At 39.2% G+C, this 8,739-nt stretch overlaps 1 protein-coding gene across 1 annotated transcript in view; it reads right to left on the bottom strand.

The window, feature by feature from the left end:
- ldlrad4b (low density lipoprotein receptor class A domain containing 4b) overlaps positions 1-8,524 on the bottom strand; it is a 112,429-nt gene extending 103,905 nt beyond the window's left edge. Inside the window, exon 1 of the mRNA XM_031729513.2 lies at positions 8,386-8,524. The gene's annotated coding sequence lies outside the window, so the exon portion shown is untranslated. The remainder of the gene's footprint in view (positions 1-8,385) is intronic.
- Between the last annotated feature and the right edge of the window lie 215 nt (positions 8,525-8,739).

The following is an 8,739-nucleotide window of genomic DNA, read 5'->3' on the forward strand; positions in this document are numbered from 1 at the left end:
CCTTTTTAGAAGTGGTTTATGATAAAATAGGGAGTGCCTACTGCTTATCACAATATGAACAACTCCTAATAATGTCCTGAAATTACTGGAGGAGTACTTTGCAGATTTACTGAAAATGTTCTTACAATGTGCTTCAGAGCTGCAGGGAAATCCTCATTGGAATGCTGCAAAATTTCTACCTGTGTACTACAGCTTCTTGGCTCCGCCCACAGCAAAATTAATCATCTGTCAATATCCACATGGGTCCCCAAGAACATTTCCAGACTGCATATAACTAATAACTATAGATAACTAAGATGATGACACATGCACAAACATATCTGTCAATGCAAATATATTAACAAGAGCACCCACTTAGGAATACATCATGACTCTGTGGTAAAAACAAAAAACAAAATTATTTACATTTTACAGATGCCTGCAGGTTCCATGAACAGCAGTCTTACAGAAAATATTCCCACATTTGGTGCCTGGATTCAGATGCTGGAGTGCTGTCAGAGTATTCTACAATTTCCAGTAATGCTCATGTAGTCTGAGACAGATGACTGACGTGCATACACATCAGGCAACTCAGTTTTTGCCTTTAATTTTCCAGTAATTCATATTTTTAATGCACTTGGAAGTTACATTATAACAAAATGTTGCAGTTATCATGTTAACAAGAATCCTATATGCATATATGAGGTGTGATTAAACATTTCTGACAGTGGAGCAGTAGAAATCTAAAGCCATGCCTGATTTAAACTTGGCCCATGATCAAGATCACTACCTCACGTCTGAAACAGTTTTTGAGCAGTGAAACATTTACTGTAAGTAGAAACATCTACTTTTGCCTCTGAGCTGGCCACTTGGTCTCTTCCAGGGTGTCAAAAGGGTGTCAAGGTACCACTAAGTTGGCCACTAAGGTGGACTAAGTTGCAGGAAGCCAAATCTCGTAAGTGGTCCATGTGGTGAGTAAAACTTGTTATTGCGTAGCCAAAATACCTCTTGCATGGACTACAGTCCAGATGGCTTCTCCTTCAAAGGTAGAGTAGAACTCGACACTGTCTGTCTCACATTGTAGAATGAAGCGTTGGTACACAACCCAGCGAACAGCAATAACTAACTAGAAAAATTTGCATTTCCTGCGAAAATGCAGTGTGGATGCTGTAACGCTGAAGCTGTCTGCTAAAATTAGCTGAAAAAGCTGAAAAGTTGCAGAAATTATAAAAACTTTGCAGAAGCAAAGGAACTTTGCTAAAATGTAGTAACTTAGCAGAACTGCAATATCTTAGAGGAAACATAATACTTGGCAAAAATACAATAACATAGCAGAACTTAGCAGAAATATTGTAACTTACCAGAAACACGATAACTTCTCAAAAATACAAGAATTTAGGAGAAATTGTATAAGATAACAGAAAGAATATATTTAGCCAAACATTCTTAAACATTACAGAAATACTATGATTTAGAAAAACAGTACAACATAGCAGAAATATGCGATTTACCAGAGACACTGTAAAATACTATTAATATTGAAATTTAAAAAAACATACTATGTTTTAGCACAAATACTGTAATTTGACAGAAATACTATCATTTGGCAGAAATACTATGTTTCAGCAGAAATACTCTGGTTTAGAACAAATATTATAACATAGCAGAAATAAAATTATATAGCAGAAATGCTATATTTAGAAAGAAAAAATATAATATAGTAGAAATACTATGATTTAGCAGAAATACTGTAATCAGCACATATACTGTAACATGACAGAAATTCCTCCACTTAGTAGTAATACTATAACATAAAACAAATGTTATGATTTGGCACAAAAACCATAATTTGGCAAAATACTATGATTTAGCAGAAATACTATGATTGAGCAGAAGTACTAAGATGTAGTAAAAGTACTTTGATTTAACAGAAATACAATTATGGGTAATACTTTAAAATGGGAGAAATATTGATACACACAGGCACACAGAGCCTAAAAAAGTATTTGTGCCATGGAGTGTTAACAAGAATCTGAGGTCCATATTAGAAAAGCTGCTAAAATCATAAATGTTTGCAGAATTGGGAAGGAGAGAGCGCCTGGAAAACAGGGTGATGAGCAGTCAGAATTAGATTGCGGTGAAAAAACGCCGCTTTTTGGAGTTATAAAGCGTCAGTGTAACTCAAAAACTCGGTGGACTAGAAGCATAATTCTTGTACTGGGTGAATCAGCGCACTTTGGTGTACTTTGACTGTGATTTGCCTTGCTCTTTGTACATCTGTCGCTGAGATATGACGAGAGAAGAAAGGGCAGACCTCAGATATGATTGGCTAGCTGGGAAGCCGTCCAGACCCTGATTTGTAAATTTGAATGTCTCATCCCTCAGATATGATTGGCTGGCTGGGAAGCCGTGCAGGCCTGATATGTAAATTTGAATGCCTCAGTCCTCACAGAGGATTGGCTGCCTGGGGACCTGGCAGAAATATATAGAAATACTATGATTAAGCATAAATACTACATTTAGCAGAAATACTATATTAAGCACAAATCCTATAACAAGCGGAAGTACTATATTAAGCAAAAATCCCATAAAAGCGGAAATACTATATTAAGCAACATAAATATCCTATAAAATCTATAAAAAGCAAAAATACTGTACTATGATTTGGTAGAAAAACTATAATTAATCAGAAATACTATATTTAGCACAAATCTTATAAAACAGCAGAAATGCTATGATTTAGCACAATAGTAATAACTTAAACAGAAAAATTGGAAAAGCAAAATGGACAGCTGAAAAATGCTGAACATGCTGAGGGTCCCTCAAATATACTTGTTAAAAGAAAAAATCGGCAAAAACAAAATATATAACAGCCACACAATCATAAATATGGACACATATGGAAACACATAACAGAGAGAACAAACACAAGATCCAATTCAGTCAACCAGTCTAAATATGGAATTTGAATCTTACAATGAGATCATCCCATAAAAGGCTTTCTCTCTCTCTCTCTCCTCTCTCTCTCTTAAACACACACACACACACACACACACACACACACACAAGATCCAATTCAGTCAACCAGTCTAAATATATTGAATTTGAATCTTACAATGAGATCATCCCACAACAACAGCTTTCTCTCTCTCTCTCTCTCTCTCTCTCTCGCTCTCTGTCACACACACACACACAGACACACACACACACAAGATCCAATTCAGTCAACCAGTCTAAATATATTGAATTTGAATCTTACAATGAGATCATCCCATAAAAGGCTCTCTCTCTCTCTCTCTCCTCTCTCTCTCTGGAAGAAACACACACACACACACACACACACACACAAGATCCAATTCAGTCAAGCAGTCTAAATATATTGAATTTGAATCTTACAATGAGATCATCCCATGCCTTCTCTCACTCTCTCTCTCTCTCTCTGTCACACACACACAAGATCCAATTCAGTCAACCAGCTTAAATATATTGAATTTGAATCTTACAATGAGATCATCCCATAAAAGTGGCTTTTCTCTCTCTTATGATAAAATAGGAGTGCCTCTCTCTCTCTCTCTTTACACACACACACACACACACACACACACACACACAAGATCCAATTCAGTCAAGCAGTCTAAATATATTGAATTTGAATCTTACAATGAGATCATCCCATAAAACGGCTTTTCTCTCTCTCTCTCTCTCTCTCTCTCACACACACACACACACACACACACACACACACAGGAGAGAAAAGTAAGTTTCTAGCTCAGTCAAGCAGCCTGGGAGCTGCTGAATTTGAATCCACCAATCAGAGAGCCTGTGCACTTTTACCAAAACAGGTGCATGTTTTTACACACAGAGCACAGAGACAGGATTTCTGCAGTGAATTTCTCAGTGAGGATTCCTCTCAAACAAATGGCCATAATTTCCTAACCGTAGGGGCTAGAACGGTCATTCTTACACCGTTTTGTTCAGAAGAGATGAGGGAATCTTCAGTGTTGACAATTTATCATTAAAATATGAATTTTTAAAGATATTTGACTTGTAATGCACCATAACTGAGTAGATAACAAAAACTGCCTTGACCTGCCCTCAAACAACGCTTTCTAACTCTAAATCTATTTATTATCAATATCATTTTTTCACCGTAAGAGACAGCAGGCTTTGGTGAACAATCTTGAAATTTTCAGGTGTCTGTTCATATCCATTAAAAGATATGACGAGAAAAAAAGTGGTTCATTTCCAGAGTTTGAAATCTGAAGAAATCTGAGCGAACGATGAATTTCCTACCCTCAAACAAGTCTAACTCATTTCAGAACGGTAATAGGTGAAAGAAATTCTTGAATTGTGAGCGTCAGAGTGTCTGAAGATATACTGGGACAAGCCTCATGTTTTAACTTCGCTTCGTTAAGGAGATATGACTGATTCGAATATGCCTCTCATTGCAGAAATCAAGCGGTGATTTTGAACAAACTCTCCATTGACTTTCTATGGAGAGTTTTGAGACTTTGTGTTGGTCTGAGGAGATTTGCCAAAATTTATAAATCCCACAACCAAAATAGTGGCAGTTTTCGGAAAGCCAACAAAAATACCTACGTTTTGATGTATAATTTGTGGAAGTTGATGAAAATTGAGCAAGTAGCAGAAGTTGTTCGGAAGCCAGAGAAGACTTTAAACCTTCAGTGGCACTGGAGCCAGTGCATAGCAACCATAACAACGCATGTATTTTCTGAAAATCACAATTTTGCAACTCAAAACTTTAAGAGGCATAAACAGTAAACTTTGTAAAAGATTTGAAAAAGCTGATTTATTTCTAAATAGCCCAATAATTTGAGAACATTTTCAAAGTTTGAATGGTTGTTCCACTGAAAGTAGGAAAAAGTAGTTAAGTTTCCAAAACAAGCAAGTTTCCAGAATTGCGGAAGTTTCCCATTCATTTCAATGGGACAAATTAAGCTTAATATTTTAAAAAGTATAATAGTATAAAATACCAGAGACATAGCCATCATTAGCAGAAATAGCAGAATAGTTTAAAATTTGAACGGTGTCTGGCTGAAAATTGTGGAAGAAGATCCACGGCGTTGGTACACGGAAGTCCCAGAGGAACAATAGTGTGGATGCTTAAAGCATCCACACAATGAGCATGCCTCTCACCTGACACACTGCATTTGGGCTTAGAAACTGTGGACTGAACTGAAAACTACTCAATAATGATGATCCTTGACATGTAATTCTAGTCAGCTGATGAGTCCAAACACTGAGAAGCGGACCTACATTGACCAAATCTGAATCAATAATTAGTCTAATGTGAATTTAACTATAATTCCTACAAGTCATATTATAAAATTTCATTCAACTATTATGGCTGAGAAGTAAAGAGAGGTAGCAGTAGGAAGCAAAGCCTACACACTAATTCAGGCAGGGAACTCAAGATACAGTGTGTCATACACACCAACATGCCTCACATTCCTCACATCACATACCCTAACACACCCTCCAAATTTAGTTTTGGCGATAAGCTGAAGAACTTGCTATCACTCCCTCAAACTCCTGTTTCAACCCCTCCACCACCCCAGCATCCTCTTTACTCATCACGCTCTAATTTCTGTATGGAACACTATTTTGAGGAGTGAGCTCAACCCTTAAGCATACTCTACTGCTGTAATAATAATCATCATCATTTCTGCTGTCTGACTGTTGCTTTGTTATTTTGCCAGTGTAGTTTGCTCCCTTGTATAACTAGCATAGAGACAGAGGTCTTCTATGACTATGACTTTGTTAACGCTAGCTAACATCAGCCACTATGAGCTACTGGCCACACTGAGCCCGTACCACTAAAATGCCTTAGTATTTTGAACACTCTGAACTGAGCTTTGAGGTCCGTTTGAAAAAACTAGTATGACATTTTTTCTTTCAAAGGCTACACTGTCTCACTTTAAAAGGAACTTTTTCAATGAAAAACCATAGTAGACGATGCTAACTGTCCTTCTGTTGACTTTAAGCAAACTCCTCTTCACAGTAGCTTTAGCAGCCTGTACAGGAGATGCACGGGCATAATTAAAAACATTATTAACAAATGCATTAAATCTAGGGAAGCAAGCTCTGGGGCATTATAAGACACTCTTTAATGAATCAAATTGGCTGCTACAAAAACACAGGTACTAAGCAAACTTTGGATGCTCTTTAATGCCATTTTTATTAGATCTGATTTAAATGTAAATTACCTACGTCTAAAACAACGCTTGGTTTCTTGTTTCTCACTGTTGTGCTAAACTGCAGCTGGCAGCAGATGTGAGGAACCTAGAGAGTAGAGGAGAGGAGAGGAGAGCAGAGGAGGTGCAGGGAGTGAGATGCAGGCATCAGGCTGCAGTGTGTCTAGACAGTATTCATGATCCATCTGTCTGCCACCGCCACGACAACAGCCAGCGGCTGCAACAAGATGGCAAACTCCATTAACACAGAAACGTTTTCTATGTCCCTCTCCCTTCCTCCTTTCCTCCTCTTAATCCCCCTCTCTTTCCATCCATGGCTGTGTCTCTGTCTGGTCTTCCATCTCACTTCAAGCCCCTCTTTGTCTCTTGTCTCCCCCTGAGACTGCCTGCACTTTTTTTCTTATTTTTTTTGTAATCTTCCTATTCCCTTTTTCTCATTTCTCTCACCTTCTTTTCCCTGCAACCATCTTTCTGTCCTTCTTGTGTCTCAATGGCATCAACAGAAAATGTGCACCAGCTCAGAAAATTACACTCATTGTGCAGCTTTCCCGTAATGCAAGCTGCAGACTCTTACATTAACGTTCGCTCTAGATAGCTAAATATTTTAAGCACCCAGCTCAGGAGGATTCTATCCATTGGAAATGATCCCCCCCACCCCCTACACCCACACCCATTTAAATCACCCTAAAATTTAAATAAATACAAAAAATGTTCATTTTCTGTGCCTTGTTGAGCTGCAGAAATTTAGATAGACAGCAGCAGAAAAAAAAGTGAGATAGATTCAAAAAACAACAAGGTTGGAGGGGTTGGAGAGGTGAAACACATTTGAGGGAGGAAGGTAGAGGGCGGGGGAGTGAATGAGGGTGGGTGAGATGAGAGGAAGAGATGGAGGGGAAGGTAAGAAACCTGCCAGACATGCACACACACACACGTACACACACACACACACACACACTCTCTCTCATGGAGCCAAGGATGAAAGTGCTGCTGTAAAAAGTTTTCCCTCTCCTCCTAAAAGTTGTTGAAAGAGAACGCCGCAGCACATCAAAGTGGCCTGGCAGACAGCCATTGAAGCCCATTGGTGTCCTTCACCCTCTCTCTCTGTCTGTCTGTGTCTCTCTCCCTCTCTCTCTGCACCTCTCTTTCCATCTCCCCCTCTCAACATCTCTCTCTCTCTCTCTCTCACTCCCTCTCTCCCCTTCTGTGTTTTCATTGATTGTGACGAGTCAAGGGAACACTCTCATCTTGTTCCCTGGACAGTGGTGCTCAGCAGGAGCTAGAAGCAGGTGGCTGGTGCTGGCGGTAGGGATGGGAGGGTGCAGGGATATAGATTTGGTATAATGCCTTTGTACCCTTACACTGATAAGCAAGGATGACGTCACCAAACAATACACCATCCAACTAAATTCAACAAGTTCTCATGCAGTCACAGTTACCCTGCCTTTAATTTAATGCCAATGCTGAAGTAACTTCTAACTCTTAACAATAACTTTTGGGTGGATGACATCACTGCTTGCTACAGCCATCTTTTCATGCAGTCTGCTTCTCACACTTAGGGTGCTTTCAGCCCTCAACACAATTTCCAGATGATTAGGTTTGCATTTGTGTAAACTCATGTTTCTCTGAAATTAGACTAAGTATACCAGGAAGCAGGTCTCAGGTCAGTTTGTGTCAGCTTGACTTGGTTCCCTTAACATTGCATTGCACACATAGAGCTCAGGGGTCATTTCGTCATTTGTCATTTGTCACAGAGTCTTAACCCATCTCGGTTTGCTATTGACAGAAAACATGCTTTTGTACTGGACAGGTAGTTTGGTCCACAGAAGAAACTAATATACCGCTCCAGATATGTAGCAAAGGAAACATGGGTTTTCAGGTTATACGGCTTCATTAGGATTACACTGAAGTGATGGATCAATGTAAAACAACAATATGCCAAAAGTACTTTGATGAATAAGAGAGTGTGAGGTTAACTATTGCACCATTTAAAAACTTTGAATGTGAAGTGCCAGGAACAGAAGTCAGAAACTTGGTAAAGTTTGCAACGCCCATGAGAAAAGCTCAAAACCCAAACCCTTGTCCCCGGTGGGGCAAAATCAGAAGAGAGGCAAAGCAAAGAGAGGATGGGTTGGTGTGGTTTGAGGTAGACAGATAGAGACACAGATGCGTAACAGCATCCTGCATCACTCACAGTTGAAGATGCCCGGCGGAGGGTGTTGGGTGACCACAGGGCAGTTCTCCTCATCGCTGTTGTCCCCACAGTTATTCAGCTGGTTGCAGATCAGCGAGCCCAGACGCAAGCAATTCCCATTGGTGCAGTGGAATTTGCACTCTGTACGGTCAGGGAAGAGGGGCGAGGGGGGGATAAAAGACAAGTTACATTTCTTTGCAAGAATAACAAACATTTAGTTGTCTGAAGCTGTGCAATGAAATGAGGCAAAGCCTGATGTTAAAACCACATTTTGTATCCTATCTGAACAAAGTGTTCTATTCATTCAAAGTCCCAAAGTCATAATCATCTTAAAAAGAATAAGTCTGCTTCTTC

This window comes from Oreochromis aureus, linkage group 11 (genome assembly GCF_013358895.1).
Source record: "Oreochromis aureus strain Israel breed Guangdong linkage group 11, ZZ_aureus, whole genome shotgun sequence".
Lineage (NCBI taxonomy): Eukaryota > Metazoa > Chordata > Actinopteri > Cichliformes > Cichlidae > Oreochromis > Oreochromis aureus.